Below are 18,883 nucleotides of genomic sequence, written 5' to 3'. Positions count from 1 at the left end.
ATATTTGATGATGGTGGTAAGAGTTTAGATGGTGACAATAATAACAGACATCTGGATTATAATAATTGACTATAAACCAACTTACTATTATTATGCCATATGAATTCCATGGCTTAAATTTGCTTAATTATTCATTCAACAACATTTTTACTAAGCAACTATCATGCGCCAGACATTGTGTTTAGGGTTGGGAACACAACACTGAAAAACAAAGACAAAGACTTGTCCCTGTGGAGCTTTTATGCTAAAGGGGGAATCTGTCAAGTGTGCAGAAAAATAAAATAATTACAAATTTAGTTATATGTTGGGTTAACTGTTGAAGGAAACAGTTAAGATCAAAAGCCTACACATGATAAAATTTGTTGCAAGAAACTTTTTCATGGGCAATTACAGCAAGCTGTGGGAAGTATGCCAGATCTAAGTGAGGATCTAACAAGTTCAACATTCTTTTATTTAAAAAAAATATATATTGAGTTTCTATACATCTCACACACTGTTTTCTGATACATCAGTAATCAAACAAGACAAAGATCTCTATCAGAGTACTTATGTTTTAGCAGAGGATATGCAATAAATGTAATAATTATGTATTATGTTAAAAGGTATTGAGTGCTATTTGATGGGGGAATAGAGCAAAATAGAGGGGATTGGGAGTGCAGGGGATGTAATTCTCAATGGGACGATCACAATAGTCCCAAAAGGGACTTCCCTGGTGGTCCAGTGGTTAAGACTCCACACAGACTTCCACTGCAGGGGGCACGGGTTCAATCCCTGGTTGGGGAACTAAGATCTCGCATGCCGCAGCACAGCCCCCCCCCCCAAAAAAAGATAGACCTAAGAAAGTGACATTTTAGCAATGACACATAAGAGGTTGAGACTAAGTGGATACCTGTGAGCATACTATTTCAGGCAGAAAGGGCACCAGTACAGTGGCATAAGGGGGATCATAGGTGATGTGACTGAGGAACGTAGAGGAGACCAGGGGAGCTGAAACAGAAAGAACAAGTGAGAAAGTGGTCATAGATCAGGTCAGAGAGCTACAGGGTCAGTAGGGATCCACGGGGCAAATGGAAAGACTATGGCTTGGCTTTGAATGTGACTGTTCAAGCTAGTAAACAGAGGAGGCCTGAGAGAAGGAATTAGGCCACACTGCTATTTGAGGTTCCTTTCATTTCACTCTGCCTCTCCTACTTTTTGAACAAGTTCAAAGGGTTCTGAATCCTGATCATGCTTCCTTTTTCTCTCTATTCCCTTCCTCTGTGCAGATGGGGAAAGATGTGGTCAAGGTTAAGGGCTCTGGGGAAAGACAGTAACAAGCAACTCTCTCAGTGTTTTATCCTGCCCTATATTGCAAACTCTAATTTAGTGCAATTTTTTAAGAGCCCCAAGTTGCCCAGTAGAAAGTTACAAGAAAGATAAATCAAAGTAATATCAATCATGAACTTAAATTCTATTATATGGAGCTCAAGAACCAAGACAAACACTAAACGTTATATCCAAACATCTCAGTGTAAACCCTGCAGAAAGTGGCCATGCTCTGGGATCGCATTACTGGGTGTCCTGTTTAAGGTACAGCACTGGGAGAGACCAACGAGAAGAGTTTGTCCTATTTACAGCTATAGCCTTGGCATCTTAAATAGTGTTGAATAAAAAGAATTTTCAACCAAAACCCAATCTAGCAAAATGATTCAGTAACTTTATAATCCTGTCTTACTTCACAATGTTGCTGGAAGATGTCCAAAATTTTTCTGTCCTCTGAAAGAAATGAAATCAATAAATTCAAGACTTTCTTTAAAAGAAGGATCTCACAATGGCTAAATGTAGCCCCAAGATGTATTTAAGGTGGGGTCATGTCACACCTAAAAAAAAAAAAAAAATGAGCCAACATATTAAACTTAGAAGGTTTCATATGCAAATTCAGATTTCCAGGTTCTCTTGAAAAACTGGAAGGTCTAGCCACAGTGGGTCTGTGTTCTTGAATGACAACAATCAATTGAACCCAATGATCAGCTGCTGGGTTTGCCATGAAGTTGCTATTCCCTAGGGCTATTTATAACAGAGGTTGCATTTTTCTTTCCTTCTGGGTTTAAAATATATTCTTCTACATCCTGTTTACTTTGTCATGTGCTTACACCATAGTTCCATAACCATAGAGATGTGATATATACAGATAATTGATTTTTCTCTCATCCGTGTCTCCCACTGACATTATCTGCCTGGTTCCTGCAGGCATCTGAGCTGTTAACCACTGCCTTGAAGACAATCTTCAGTCAAATTAAGCTGCACTATGTCTGTATCACCAATAGATGGTGCCCATTTGGCCTTGTTAACCTCCCTTCTTGGAGCTACTCCTCAATGTTTAGATAACAATACTAACCACACCAAAGTTGCTCTGAAGACAAAAGTTTTATATGATCAATAGAGAAAAATATCTTTTTTAGTAGTTTCTGGGGCTAAATGTCACTCCAGTAAAATTTTCCATTGTTACTTCTAAATTTTAAAAAATATATATTTATTTTTATAAATATGAAAATGAATGGGTAAATATGTTTCAGGTAAGACTTCTAATAAATAAGCTAATGAAAAATGAAATATTAGCTCATAGCAAAAGATGGGATTGATTTAACATGAAAATATTTGAGAATGTTTCATTAAAAAATATTCCTCATTAATATCATATCTAGTGTTGGGACTTCCCTGGTGGTGCAGAGGTTAAGAATCCGCCTGCCAGTGCAGGGACATGGGTTCGAGCCCTGGTCCGGGAAGATCCCACATGCCGCGGACCAACTAAGCCCGTGCTCCACAACTACTGAGCTTGCGCTCTAGAGCCCACGAGCCACAACTACTGAGCCCACGTGCCACAACTACTGAAGCCCGTGCGCCTAGACCCTGTGCTGCGCAACAACAGAAGCCACTGCAATGAGAAGCCCGCACACTGCAACAAAGAGTAGCCCCTGATCGCCACAACTAGAGAAAGCCCGCACGCAGCAACAAAGACCCAATAAAGCAAAAAATAAAAATAAATTAATTTATTAAAAAAATATATTATATCTCGTGTTGGTTAATTTGGAAACCCCAGAACAGAATACTTAATAGTCTTACTCAGATGCAAAAATAATCATTTTGAAGATAAGCGTAAGCAACAGTGAGCAATTAGAGCAAATATCTAGAAATTCAGTCACTTAAGAGTTCATAATCACTCAAAGTTCTATGAAACCAACAAAAAGGACAATTTGATTATTGCTATTTCAGGGTTCACCTTGTTTTCACTGGCTTTTTGATGGAAAATTATCAAATGGAAGATAGATATTATTTTTATTCAATGTTATATTCTTATTCTACCATAGGGGTCTGACTGTAGATTTATAATTTCTATTATTATCCAAAAGGAAAAAATTTTAACATGTATTTCATATAACCTACAGTTTTTCAACTGAAGAAAAAATTAAATCATATGCCACTCACGCAATCCATATTAATCTTTGCACCTTCTTAGAACTATTTTAATTTATCAACTATTTAATAGTCGTACACAGGCACAAATCACTAAAACTGGTTTTCTTTCTGACATCAAGTGCAATACATAACCCATACAATCATGGTCAGGCCATGATACTCCTCTAACATGAGGATAACGGAGCTGGGGACGAAGCCTGAAGAAATGAAACAAATGTATATATACATATTCATTTAGAACAACAGTGTTTGCTTTTTCCCACTAGTTATTTATTACATAAACTAATTATTATTTTGGTACTAATTTAAAGTTATTTTAATATCTAAGTATCCTGCCATTGATTCAAGTTATATAATATCTGCTATGTGTCCTATACTGAGGTCAAGTCGGCAGGTGCAAAAATGAGGAAGATATGTTCCTTAAGGCAAAGAAATTCACAGTCCAGGAAAATATATCATACATAAATAGTAATGATAAAATAAGAAAATGCAACAAATATTTATGTAATATAAAATGGTATACACATATATTTGGTTTATATACAACACACATATATTTGGTTTAGATGTAAGTAAAAACTTTAAATTTTAGAATGGTAAAATAAAAACATGTAAGCATTAATAATGAAAAAAATTTCAGTAAAATTTTTATGTACTCATTCTGGAAAATCTTCATTCTAAAGCAGTCTGTGAAGAAAGACAAATACCATATGATGTCACTTATATGTGGAATCTATAATAATAATAATATAATAATCATAAATGAACCTATCTATGAAACAGAAACAAACTCAAAGACATAGAAAACAGACCATGGTGGGAGGCGGGGGAGGGATGGATGGGGAGTTTGGGACTAGCAGATACAAACTATTATATATAGGATGTTTAAACAACAAGGTCCTATTGTATAGCACGGAAAACTATATTCAATATCCTGTAATAAACCATATTGGAAAAAAAAGCAGTCTGGGACTTAGTAGAATTTCATGACCAAAAGCCCATGACACAAAAATAAACATTAGTCAAAACTGATCAAAGACTATGTTCTATAGAGTAAATTAGCACTTGTTTCACAAACTGCCAGTGTGTCCATCTAAGAAAATTATGTTTGTATGACAAAGACAGCGTTGGTGTCCCAATTATAGTAAAAACATAACAATCAGAGGCAACCTCAGGGCCATGTCAAAGAAAATTACATGAAAGAGAACACAAGAGAAAGCATGTTTTTCAGCGGCGATGATATTACTATGCAAACCCTGGTCGAATCAATATCAGAAAATGTAACTACTTTAAAAATCAATTATAATATCTGAGGAAACAGTTTATTAAAATTGGAGGTGAATGACCTGTTCTTCAGAATATATAGAATTTCTCATAGAAAGAGATAATTACCTAAAATACCTGCATTTTACTTTTAAACATGTAAGTTAATCACATTATTTTGTACATACACAGACATCATACACACGTTTTTGGTTTTTCTTGTACACACATAGAGAGCCACGAAAAAGGTAAAAATTTATCTCTAATGAATTGTTTCTTCTTTTGGCCATGCACCAGCCATGCATCCAGGTAAATAAATACCTGTGAAAAGAATCAGTTATACTAAAACTGCTTAAGATCTGAAATAATACTAAAACTATCTTTTTGAAAGGAAATCTTTCAGGAATGCAAAATATTTTCATCTAACATAAGAAGCTTCCAGAAATGTAACTTTTTAAGACAGTGCCTATTTATTGGATATGAAATTGAGATAATTCTCATTTAAATATGACGCTATATTAAGTCCATTCAGTTGTGAGATATTCCTTTCAATGTGGAGGTGATGTGATGTCATTAAAAGAAGAGAAATCTTTCCTCAAAAAATAAAAGTATACCATTTATATTCAAGAGTAAAATGTATTATTACTCTCTAAAACAGAGAATATATGTTCATATTTTAAAACAGAATTCTATTAAAAAAAAGTACAAAGTAGTATCTAATTTTCAAAACAGTTATCTGACAGTGAGCTAGAAAACATTTACTAACACATTTCCTTTCAAATAATTTTCTCCACATGAAGGAATAAATATCATTACTCAGAATAATCATTTTTCTCATTCCCATTTTCTTCACAAGTGGGTTTCAATCAATATTTCGTCATTTTAAGACTGTATTTGCAAGCAGAATGAAATGGAGAATTGTTTAATCCATTTAGTTCAGGCTCAAATTAACCACAATTTCAATAATCTGTGAGCTTTCAAGACTAATGTGATTTCAGACTATATTTCACAGAAAATTAGTTCAATCCTACATTTCCCTATGCATATGTGCTCATAGACTTGATAAGGAATATGTTCTTCCATTTCTTTAATACTCATATGTTGTGATTTACAAGTACATCATCAAAATTTATCACATCTTATAAAGGACACTTTGTTCATTTTAAAATAGTACCTCTATGTAACATTCAGGCCAGACAGAGAAAATAATCTTACATCAAGGAGAAGTCCAAGGTCTAAAAGAATAGAAAATGTAATTGATGCCTACCATTTACTCATGATATGACTACAGAATGTGTAATAAAAAGGAAAGGAATTATATAGAAAAGAAATAATTAATTATTGCCTCCACTTTTTCCCATTTTAACATCTTTCCACTCTAGTCATTAATGGTCGAGTAATAATGACTTCCTCCTGCTTTTACTCACTTGATAATTTCTGCCAAAGTTCCTAATCCTCATGGAATTTGCTATTTGGGTCAGTAATTTGCCTGAGAAAGTAAAGGCAGTTCAGAATGGATAGAGCAAGAATTCAGGGTGAAAAAAGGTTGTGAGATGGCCTGGAAAGGTATGGTGTCATATACTGTATCTTTCAGAGCCTTAAGTTCTGTCCAAAGTTTAGATTTATCCTAAGTTCAATGTGTAATAATTGAAAAGTGTTAAATCCTCTGTAGAATAGGCATTTTCCTTATTCTTGCAATGCAATTATTATTGCAAGATCTAGGGTTGTGACACTGGGGATAAAAATAAATAATACGACTTGAGAAATACTTCATGTAGACTGTATAGGGACTGATGATTGATGGATGTAGGGAATAATGGGAGGAAGGGAAGAAATGGGCCCAGATTTTTGGTTTTAGCAACTGGTTGGAAAGTGATTTTGTTCACAAAGTTGGTTCCTGGGTTTGAATCAGTGTTCCCTGTTAAGCTTGAGGCATGGAGATGGGAAGGTCAAAAGTTTAAAATGGCCTTTGGAGGGCAGAAGACAAAACTTATTAAGGGAATGTTAAAGGAGAAAAAAATACAGCACTGAAGCCCCAGTGGATACCAGGGACCATGAATTTGTAGTAAACCCGTATTTTTAGTGAGTTAATTTTCCTCCAACAGGATTCAACATATTAAAATACAGGAATGAAGATAACAAAGAACTGGGTTGATCCAAAATGTAAACTAGATAGCTAGTGGGAAGCAGCCGCATAGTGCAGGGAGACCAGCTCGGTGCTTTGTGTCCACCTAGAGGGGTGGGATAGGGAGGGTGGGAGGGAGACGCAAGAGGGAGGAGATATGGGGACATAGGTATATGTATAACTGATTCACTTTGTGATACAGCAGCAACTAACACAACAATTTAAAGCAATTATACTCCGATAAAGATGTTAAAAAAAAAAACAAAGTAAACACAGTAGGCAAAATAAAAACAAATTTTTTAAATAAAGAATTGGGTTGATCCAGGTCTGGAGTTCCACCACAGAGGTGAGGTAAAACAACAACAGGTAAGACAGGTGAGCATATTAGCAAGGGAGTTGTGTTGTTAAAGAAGCTAACCAGGATAGCTGAGAGATAGAATCAGAAGAACTTAGGTAATGACTACACACAGTCAGAACCATTTAAAACTACGATATTCAAATGATATTGTGTCTAAAACTGAAGACTGTCTGAAAATATGGTTTTGCTGCATTGTATACCAGAGGTTTAAAATAGACACTCCGAAAATGATAAGACCCAATTTACATATGATCTTGACCCTTTCCCCACCTTCCATCTACCAAAAAAAGCCAAACTCTAGGGTTCCCTCATGCATCTGTTTCCAGCTGATCCTCGCAAAGTACTCCTTTTGTCCTTGGGACACGTACGACGTCCCCCTTTCCCTCCACTGTTCACCCCATCCCTCAGCTTATCCCACCTCAGGCAAATCTCCTTCTCACAGATTCCTCCAGTTAACACATCAACCTCTGTAGCTCTTTACAATGCTCAGAAAGACCTCTCAACACTAACTCACTGCTCTCTATCTCCACACTTCCCTCCAACGGAACCCGCTTTTCTCTGGCACCAATATTGCCAGTAATTTTTCATTTGTATTCATTTTATTTCCCTCCCTTAATCCCTTGAATTATGAACATGGAGTTTATTATTTGTCACTGCTAATGCACCGTATTTCAGCTATTTTATGTGTTAAGCAGTTTGGTAGCTAGATTGGAACACAAGCACCACTCAGAAAAGTACCATGCAGAGACGTATGGAGAAATATCATACAAATTCCAATTAAAGAGTTCTCAAATGAATGTTTAAAGCATAGCTGAAGTCAAAGTTGATTACTTTCTGTATGTTTCCTAGAGCATTTCTAAAGAAAATATTCCAAGTCCTGAGGCAAGTGTTATTACATTTTTTAAAATATAACCCACCTGGACTGAAATGAAACAAATTTCAACTATTAGAGAAGTCATTTTTCACAACTTTACACTCACGTATCTTTACATAGACCTTCTAAAAAAATCTAACAAAATGTGGTTAAAATATACATTTTTCCAAATTTATGTTTAAAAAGGTACAGAATCCACTGTGTTTTATTAATAAAGAACATTCAGTTCAATACAAATTTATGTAAGTCATCTAGATATGGCTATATTCTTCAATGAACATAAAAGCCATGATAATAATTATTGCTCTACATGTTTGTATATACAGTAATAAGCATGCAAAATGTAAAACAAAGTTAATATTTTAAAACAGTTACAGTGTGGCTGCTATAAACACCACATTAAAAGGCTAATGGAGAATACTTTTTTAAGCAGCAGTAAGTAAATTAAAACTACATTCCTTTCTCTTGGTCTAATAAATTGTATAATGTTGTATTTCTCAACCTGGGGTCTGTGGAGATATTCTCACAGTTGTCCATGAGTCTTCTATGAGAATTTTTTAATTTTGTGTTTTAATTTTGATGATCATTTTTAAAAATAAGGCAAAACATATTCTGGATTATATGAGCACTCATGCAATTTCACTGTATTTATTTGTATTTGTTTTTTATAATCTCATGTATATTAACTAAAAGCCAAATGATATCATGGTTTTTTATAATAAAATTGTATAATAAAAGGCTTTATGAAAGTTCAAGTACTACAATGTGACAAGAGAATTGAGGCATCATAGGGAAAGTGTTGCCAAACTCAAAGGACCCAGGGCCACAGCACTCAAACCATAAGCACCTTGCAATCAGTCATTCCATTCTAGCTCAATATCATTCACTATATGAAATTAATATTGTCAATTTGAGATTGACCGACTTTGTACATTTGTTTTTATCCTGTTTATATATCAGGTATGGCTTTATATATGTAATGAGCTATAAATAAAGGATATTAAGACCTAGTTTTAATTGCACATTAAAAATAATTAAGTCAATACAAAAAGTATGTAAGAATGTTTTTTCTTTATGAATTGTTTGTATGTCTCAATTTTGAGAGGGGGAAAAATGGTTTCTTTGATTTTTCTTCTCATAAAGAAAGACAAATATAAAAGAAGCAAGAGATGTCAACAGGAACCTTGAATCATTTAGAACAATTCTGCACTGATTATTTAATCAAAGCTTTAATTGAACAAACACCCCCAGAATTTTTACAGACAGTACATAAAACATGACAACTAGTCTGGGTACACCAACCCCACTTCCCAGAATTTGCCTGTGTTCCTGTTAACCTTTAATGGTTTTGTTGGTCAATACACCCTGAAAGTCAATCAATATATATAAATGGCTCAATTTACACTGAGAAGTTGCTAAATATCCCAGGAGTGGTACAAGGACATGAGATCATTCCAATAGTTGGGTCTGTTCTCAACAGCATTAAGATCAAAAGGAGGCACACATATCTTTAAAAAATGAAAAATTCACAAATATAATGCATACCCTAGTAACTAATAAACAAAGCAACACAGATCATCACACATGCCAAAAATATATCATAAATATCCATAAATAGATCAAATTTCCCATAAAAACTATATATGATAATGCTAACATAATTCAGCTTTATAACAGAAACAAAATGATCTTAAATCAAGTATGGTAGGAGAAAATGAACAATCAATTTCCCCAAGAGCTCCAATCTTCACAATAATTCTGCTGAATGCAATATGCATTGATTTACTAACACTTATTTAACTAGTACAAATGGCAAAAATATTAGCATAAAACTGTCAAACGAATTAATAATGTTAACAGCATCATTTCCCATGTGTACATATTTACTGATTTTGAAAAGTCTTGTATGAAAATATTTCACTTCATATACTTGAAATATGATTCTATCCTCATATCTTTATTTGCATCACTAAGACAATCAGTGTCTTCAATTTATGTTAATTAGCTTTATCCTCTGCTTGCTATGAAAATTATGTCAGGTCAAATAATTTCATAGTTTCATACATCTATTACTAAAGGTCAGAAACTGAAAGTTGATGATGTCCCCAGCTGTCCTAAAGTTGGTGACTATACAACAGGTACAGGTGCTTGTCAACAGAAGAATAATCGTTACCAATTCCTTGCACTTCCAGCTGGAGGAACACATTGTTTTCTTTTTCTCCTCTGCCCCTTGTTGACTTTAGTAACTGTCTGTCTCCTTCCTTTATTCTTCAACAATCTTTCTATTTCATTTCCCATTTAATTCATCTTGTTGGCCTAATTTGGGCCAGCAAAGACAACCATTGTTTGTCTTTACAGCGCACACCTTCATCGTTAACTATGTCAGGTCCAACACTTGGATAAATCTGCTGCAGACCAGGGACACCTATAGGGAGGTGTGTATGGGGCACATATTTCTATTTTTCTTTCACGACTCAACTAACGCATCACTTCCACGCCAAAGGCTTCTCTCAGCTACTGGGGCCAGACTGGTCCCTTCTTCCTCTGTGCTAAAAATTTTATCGTTATATTACACACAGTTGCTTTTGTGTTGTTCTCACCAGGCACACTAAGAGCTTGAGGGCAGGAACCATTCATCTTTCTGAGCCCACTGCCTAATACAATTAGCATTCTATATGCTGAGGAAAACATCACTGAAGATGTTTTCCTTCTCTACCTCCAGCACACCACCTATGAGACTTTATTTTCAGCTATTATTTACCTCCCTGAACAATTTTTTATTGTCGAATAAAATGTCCATTATAACATTAACAAGTTACAATTATTTACATATAAAATCTGGTATTTACTTTGCCTATGGAATGAAAAGTATTTGTGGTTAAAGAAAACAAAACAAAACTCCTAATTGTCCATCAAACTCCATCCAGCTACACTACATTTTGCAGCCTTCCTAGAAGCTGATCACCAAACAGGATGTCCAGGAAGGTCATGTATGACGTTGCTGGTTATGGTTTAAAACACAGCATGTCTGATCCTCTACATTCTCTCCCACCATCCCCAGAGTTGGGACACATATGCCTTTGCCTCAGTGTCAATGATGCAGATGAGAACAAGGAACTAGGGGATGAAGGTACAGTAAGATTTAATCTGGGTCACGCCAAACTGAACCTCATCATCTTTTGACAAGAGATGCATTTAAAAATGTTTAAGTCACTGTACTATTTGGCACATTTATTTTAGCAGCTTAACCTTTAACCTAAAATTTTAAAGTTTTTGTTTAACATTATCTCAATTATTAGGCAAATTTTTAATGATGGTAATTATCCAAATAGTTTTTTTGTGTAATATAACCAAAAGAGGGACTTTCCTGGTGGCACAGTGGTTAAGAATCTGCCTGCCAATGCAGGGGACACGGGTTCGATCCCTGGTCCAGGAAGATCCCATATGTGGCGGAGCAACTAAGCCCGTGTGCCACAACTACTGAGCCTGAGTGCCGCAACTACTAAGCCTGTATGCTGCAACTACTGAAGCCCGCATGCCTAAAGCTCGTGCTCTGCAACAAGAGAAGCCACTGCAATGAGAAGCCTGCGCGCCGCAATGAGGAGTAGCCCCCACTCGCCGCAACTAGAGAAAGCTCGTGTGCAGCAACGAAAACCCAACGCTGCCAAAAATAAAATTTTTTTAAAAAGGACTCATTAAAAAAATATATATATATACATATATATGTGTATATATATATATATATATATATATATATATATATATATATATATATATATATATAACAGAAAGAGAACTAAAGTGCTTCTAACTAATAGTCTTCCTTTCCTAGGATTCTGCTTGAAAACTATACAGAAACTTTCCCTTGGGGTATTACACAAAAACACCTCAAAAGATAGAGAGCGGCAGGGCATCTATAGGTGGCTGCCCTATAATAGACTTAATGAGACTTTTTGCAAACCCATTAGGTGAAGCCAGAGATCCAAGATAAGATACGTATGTGGAACAGCTTCCAGAATCCCATGGCACAAACCGTATCCTATCCTTTAACTGCCCACATGCAAGCACATGTTGCTACTGTTAAGGGGATTTAAGCCCAAGTGGTGCCCATTCATTTCTCTCTTGGATCATTTGTCATCTCCTGGTTTCCAATCTTGTCCACTATGTTCTCTGCTTCTTCAGAGATGCCAAAGTGATTCCTTTAATAATATGGAGCTTCCTGTCATACTCAGAATAAAATATAGTCTTTACCGTGGCCTGCGAGGTCCTACATGCCCTGACTCCTAGATACTCCCCCATCCTCACTTTCAACCACTCTCCTCTCATCACCAGTCTTCTGGCTCTCCAAGTCTATTCTTACTTAAAGTCTTGCCTGATATAATTTCCTCCAAATGTTCACATGATTTCTCCCGGCCTATATTTGAGTCTATGTCACTGGGTCATCTCCTCAGTGATAAGTAGTTTTCTCTGACAAATCTATATAAAAGGGCAGTCCAAGTTACTCTCTAGCCTTATACTTTTCTTCCCTTATATCGTGCTATCTTTTCACTTGTATTGTATTATCTTTTTATTCATAACATATCTCCCCAATTAGAATGCAATTTTCCTGTAGGCAAAGACTTATCATTCACTACCGTAATCCACGGTGTCCACAGAAGTGCCAAAAATATATTAGGTATTCTAAAAGTATGTTTTGAATAAATAAATAAATTTGGCTCCATCACCATTCCAATCCAAGAAAATAAATTCAAAGCAGATTGTCTACTGATTTTATTGAGTTAACTTTCAAAAAGGTCAGAGTTTAACCACCCTGAAGGTAAGACAAATCATCTAATAAGAACCTACTAATGAATGATAAATAAATTCATTAAACAAATGTAAGAATAAAAACTACTACAGACCAGATTCCAGGTTTCCAAAATGGCCAAGTAAGGTAAATGTTTTAAGCAGAGCTTTGGATGCAGAAAGATATAAACCTTCACAGCCAGGCAATGTATTAAAATAAAGAAGATTTTCATCCTATTAAAAAATTAAAATTTCCCAATGTAAAAAAAAATTATGGTGTGGAAGAGACAAGTGATATTGGAAATAATCATTTCTCTTAGACAAGAATTAAAGTTTTTTTTTTTACGTTTTGAATGAAAGTAGAACTATTGAATGTTCTATTCATGAACTCATTCAGTATGTAATGTGAGCTTATGCTACGAGGCCTGATTAGGCATTGTATAGATAAAATAAATTAATTAATAAATATTACCCCTATCCTCAAGAAGCTTTTTCTCTGGTCAGGAGGTACATTAATAAATAAGTAGGTACACCAATAATGTAGGTACAATGCTAAGCAAAAAATGAACCAGTGCTTAGAGAAAGGTACAAGTAAAGTGGTCTCAACTTCAAAGCATGGTGAGAACTTCTGGCATAAGGGGAAGTGAAAAGAAGTAAGTTTATACTTCAAACAGTAATCTTAATTTCAGAAATGATATAATCTCTCTAAAAACCTGGCTGAGAAAATCCAAAGGGGTTGCCCGTATTGTTGCCATTTTGGGTTGATGTAAACATTATCTTTAGACATTTTTAGTTTTGAATACATGTCTCTAAACGTGGGGAAAAAAAGAAGCTAGGAAACGCCAAAACGTTGTTTTCTCATTTAATTTATTCTGTCTTATATTATCTATTAAATTGGTCTAATACTTATCTTTTTTAATATGGATACTCTCAGAATCTAACTAAAATTTCATTAAGTTGAAAAGTTACTCAAATAACGTTCCAGTTACAATTTTGATAAAAATTTAAATCAGTAGGTGGTATATAATCATCTTCAATTTCAAATGAAATATGTTTCTGCTAAACCACATTATACAACTCCACATTGTACAAATTAGCTCGCTAAAATAACGAGGCTTATGGGAAAATTAGATGAAGCCAGACCGCAGGCTCAGCGGCCATGGCTCATGGGCCTAGCCGCTCCGCGGCATGTGCGATCTTCCCGGACCGGGGCACGAACCCGTGTCCCCTGCATCGGCAGGTGGACTCTCAACCACTGTGCCACCAGGGGAGCCCACTAGAGCCTTTTAACATCCATAAGAGTACTAACACAGCATCATCTTCAGTAGATCATTTACAGCCTTAACACTGGGGGCGTTGCTTCCTGCTTTAAGATATTCTACTATAGGGCATTTGCTTCCAAATTTTTTTCCAAAGGATGGCTAGTCAAGACTAGTAGAGTATAGACTTTATCATTAATTATTTTTAAAACAGGGGAAAATGTCATCTTTAGATTCTTAAAACTACTTAATCATCAACACTTGCATTAAAAAAATCTTCATCTTTTTAAATTAAGGTTTTCAGATATTGATAAGATATTCTCTTCAATTGTAAGAAAGTCTCTCACCAAAATTTGCTAACATGTTAACAATCCAATAGAAAAATGAATGCAAAAAAAAAGATTTGAATGGGCACTTCAGAAAAGTCAAACAACAAACGGCCCAAAAGCACAGGAAAGGGAGCTCAACTGCATTAGCCATTAGGGATAAGGAAATTAAAGCCAAAATGCAATATCACTGCACGTTCACTTGAAAGCCCCAATTTAAAAGACCTGGTATTGGCAACACCAAGTGCTGGCAACTGCCATTCTCATATACCACCACAGGGAACGAAAGTTGGTACAACCACTGTGGCAAACTGTTTGGCCCTCTATCTATGCAAACCAAGCATGTGCCTGCCCCATACAACAGCCATCTCACTCCTAAGCACATCCCCAAAACAAATGCTCAAATATTGTCATAAAATTTTGTGCACAAACATATTCATATCAGCATTATTTGTAACAGTCCCAAACAAGTCATTACCCAAGTGACCAAACTACAGCCTCTTGCAATGAAATGAAAGAATCCCAAACAAAAAGTTTAACGGAAAAAGCTAGACACAAATGAGTACACTGATTTATATAGTTTATACAAAGTTCAAAAAAGCAAGTAAACTTCATCATAAACAGTGTTTAGATATCCGGATAACAATCACATGAGTGCTAAGTGAGAAATGACTCAAAGGAGACATAATTAGTGCTTCTGGGGGCTGGGAATACTCTGTTTCCTGATCTGGTGACGTGGGTGTGTTCTGTTTGTGAAAATCTAACAAGCTTATACTTATGACCTGTACACTAATCTGAATGTATATTACATTTCAATACAAGTTTAAAAAACTGCATGCTAGGAAAATACATGAACCATTGCAAATTCAATCTCATACGAGCCTCATTCATGGATTTACCACGCACGGAAAAGGTAATTTGCCGTACAGAGAGACACTTTTTAGTGGTGCAGACTGTAATACACCTGAAGTATTTATTGCTTATTTAGGAAGTTTAAGGAAAGAAAACTAATCATATGCACTGTTGTATATTTTCTCCTCAACAAGGCAACCTCTGGCAGGGCTGAATTTCTGCGTGTTCTGGTTTTTGTGTTTTAGGGTTTTCCTTATGGAAATACTGATGATGTGACAGACAGAGAAATATCAGATTATCTTACCCTGACATGTTTCTGAGAAGAAGAAATTCATATTTTGAAGAGAGCTTCCTAAAAGGCAGAGGTTGGAAGGAGGACTTCTCATGGGACATGGCCCTTGATTTCAGAGTCATTTTCTCCTCTAAATTATTCAACCTTTATAATTACAGCCACTGCCATAATTATATTTCAAAAATTACCTTTAGTAGAGATAATAGACACTTTCAGTTTGAATTAAATCAGGAAAATTTAGTACACACTGGGTTTCATCAATTTTCCCCGTATACATATATTCACGAATATTTCTCAAATGCCCTTTACGGGTCATATTTTTGTTTAGTGAATATATACATAAAAATTCACAATTGTTTGAATACTAAAAAAAAAACCAAACTTACCACACACAGAGGTAAATTTAACATATTTTTGTTTAGTGAATATATACATAAAAATTCACAATTGTTTGAATACTAAAAAAAAACCCAAACTTACCACACACAGAGGTAAATTTAACATGAAATTAGATACAGAGAAAATAAACTCAAAGTAGGAATTTCTAACAATGATAAATATATAATATATACACACACATGCAAATATAAACTCACACACACTCTTTTTTTTCACTGAGGTTTGATATAACTACTAATTTGAAAAGAGGTAAGAGAAGGACACAATGAACACGTGTCTCCTGGAATGCAGATCAGAGCTGTTAGTATGGGAAATTCAAGAAAGAAACATTCATCTTGAACTACCAAGCCAAATGTAAATAAGCTAAATTTTTTCACAAATAATAATAAGTTAGAATTTAGTTGGAAAGAAGATCAAGTTCTACTACTGATACAATTCAAAACTAAAAAGTTCCTGCAATAAAGGAAGCTGGAGTCACTTAGAAATTCTAAATGGTGGCTCATTCACTCATTCTTCCATTATTCAACAAATGTTTTCTATGGGCCAGGCACAATCCTGTGAACAAAACAAAAAATCCCTTCCCCCATGGAACTGACATCCTAGAAGAGGAAACAACTCTAAAGAAGATGGATAAATAAAATGTGTAGAATGGTACTGAGTAATAAATAGTTAAATTTTTAAAAGAAAGCAGAGAAAGGACGCATGAAGTGGTATGCATGGGAACATTTATTTTTAACATGGCCAAGGAAGATCTCACTGAGAAAATAATATCCAGGTACCAGGAACCTTAAGATAACTGGAAGAAAAACCATCTCAAGCAGAAGGTAGGCAAGTCCAAAGGCTCTAAGGTGGGAATGGGGCAAGCCAGGAGAGTTCACTGCAGGAGGCAGTGGGGGGTGGGGTGGGCAGTGCAGTTCAGTGGGGCTTGGGAGTAGGTCACAGGAGCCAGATCACGAAGCACCACAGCTCACTGTACTGTGGTCCTGAGTGTCCTCCGAGTCTGGCTCACTGGAGCCCAGTCTCCCTACCCCCGGCACTGTGCTTCATTCCAAAGCCACTGTGGCAGCCCTAGATTCTCTCCTCCCAGGATCTCTGCATGTGCCATTCCTTCTGTCTCCAGGACCCTCCCTCTCCCTACCGTTTGTCTTCCAACTTTTGGTCATTTGGGCTCATTTTAGACACTGACTCTTGCAAAAGCCTTCTTATGCCCTATTAACCCCTGGCTGAGCTGGGTGCCGTTCCATGTGTTTCCACAAACTACAACACTGCGACACACAACCTCTGTTATGTTCACATAGTTTTTTAGCTCCTAGAAAAAATAGGGAATGAGTTCATGCACCTGTATCCCTTTGTTCCTAGCAAGGTCTGCCATACAAAATAAGTATGTGTTGAATGAGCGAGGGATCCTGAACCAGGCCAAATCTCTCTACAAATATCTTAGTAAAGGGTTTTTTGTTTTGTTTTGTTTTTGTTTTTTGTGGTACGCGGGCCTCTCACTGTTGTGGCCTCTCCCGTTGCGGAGCACAGGGTCCGGACGTGCAGGCTCAGTGGCCATGGCTCACGGGCCCAACCGCTCCGCGGCATGTGGGTTCTTCCCGGACCGGGGCACGAACCCGTGTCCCCTGCATTGGCAGGCGGACTCTCAACCACTGCGCCACCAGCGAAGCCCTAAAGGGTTGTTTTAATTATCAGCTCCACACAAAAGATGACAGTTTAGGAAAAGCTCTACTTCTGAATCATTCTGTAAAATCTTCAGGTCCTGCAAGTCACTGAAACACTTTGGCCTGAAATTTGTTGGTTCACTAGTTAATAAATGTCTGTCTTCTCTACTTAATAAAATAAAAGCCACAGAGAACCAGGAATGGGTAATCAAAGTGGAGCACAATGCCTCCGTCTTTCCTAACAGTCCTTCCTTTAGTACTTTAGAGAAGAAAAACCTGGGGAATCAGAACCTGTCAGCAGGTGAGAGAAACAGGCCTTTTAAGTACTCTGATGTCAGGCTAAACTGAAACCAATGAACCAGTACAAATCTCAAAAGGGTCTAAGAGTCTAGACTCAATATTAGAAAATCAAGATGAGTTAGTAGAACGGCTTCTAAGCAAAATCTGTGTGTATACTTATCATATACACTTACTGATTAAAAAGAAAATAACAGAAAATGCAAATAGAAGTAACCATTATTTAACTCTTCCAATTTTATGTTTCTAAAGTGTTTTCTTTGATGCTTGGTCATGTGTCAAATTCAATATACTGATACAGATAATATATTTATAATGTATAAATAAGTTGCCTAATCAGTATAGCAATTAAGATTAACCAGTACCTTAATATTAACCTAAGTCTTAAGTATTAATAAAATGAGACTACGGCAATATGCCCAAATCATAGGATTAAGTTTTTAAACATAGACTAAACCTTATCTAAAAGCTGAAAATGCAAACCTAAAATAAAACAGAATATAACAGGTTATCAGGAAATTTCTGTTATCCCATAATAAAACACGGCCTCAGATGAAAAACAAGGTCATTTGGTAACAGAGTGCCTTAACTCCTCAGCCCCAGCGTGAGCTCCGTCTCTGTACACTTCATTCTGAAAATACACAGTTCCCACTTACAGACCAATGAAATATATCCAACAGTATATGTGCAGCACTATTTCCTTCGGTTCTGTATTCAGTTGCCCAGTATTTGAACTCCCTTCTTATTGGATTGGAATTCCCCTAGCATGAGTTCTAGAGAGAGGCAGGGCCCCACTCCTACTAAGAAATAAAAAGACAACAAGAGGGTTTCCCTGGTGGCGCAGTGGTTGAGAATCTGCCTGCTAATGCAGGGGACACGGGTTCGAGCCCTGGTCTGGGAGGATCCCACATGCCACGGAGCAACTAGGCCCGTGAG

The 18,883-nt window shown here is 36.2% G+C and overlaps 1 protein-coding gene across 9 annotated transcripts in view; it reads right to left on the bottom strand.

Annotated features, from left to right (window-relative positions):
- The window catches only part of ACSS3 (acyl-CoA synthetase short chain family member 3), a 155,552-nt gene that overhangs the window by 101,271 nt on the left and 35,398 nt on the right, over positions 1 to 18,883 (bottom strand). The gene's annotated exons all lie outside the window — the stretch shown is intronic.

This window comes from Mesoplodon mirus (assembly GCF_964341445.2).
Source record: "Mesoplodon mirus genome assembly, chromosome: 11".
Classification (NCBI taxonomy): Eukaryota; Metazoa; Chordata; class Mammalia; order Artiodactyla; family Ziphiidae; genus Mesoplodon; species Mesoplodon mirus.
Note: the sequence above shows the minus strand (reverse complement) of the source record. Positions and strands in the feature narration are given on the sequence as shown.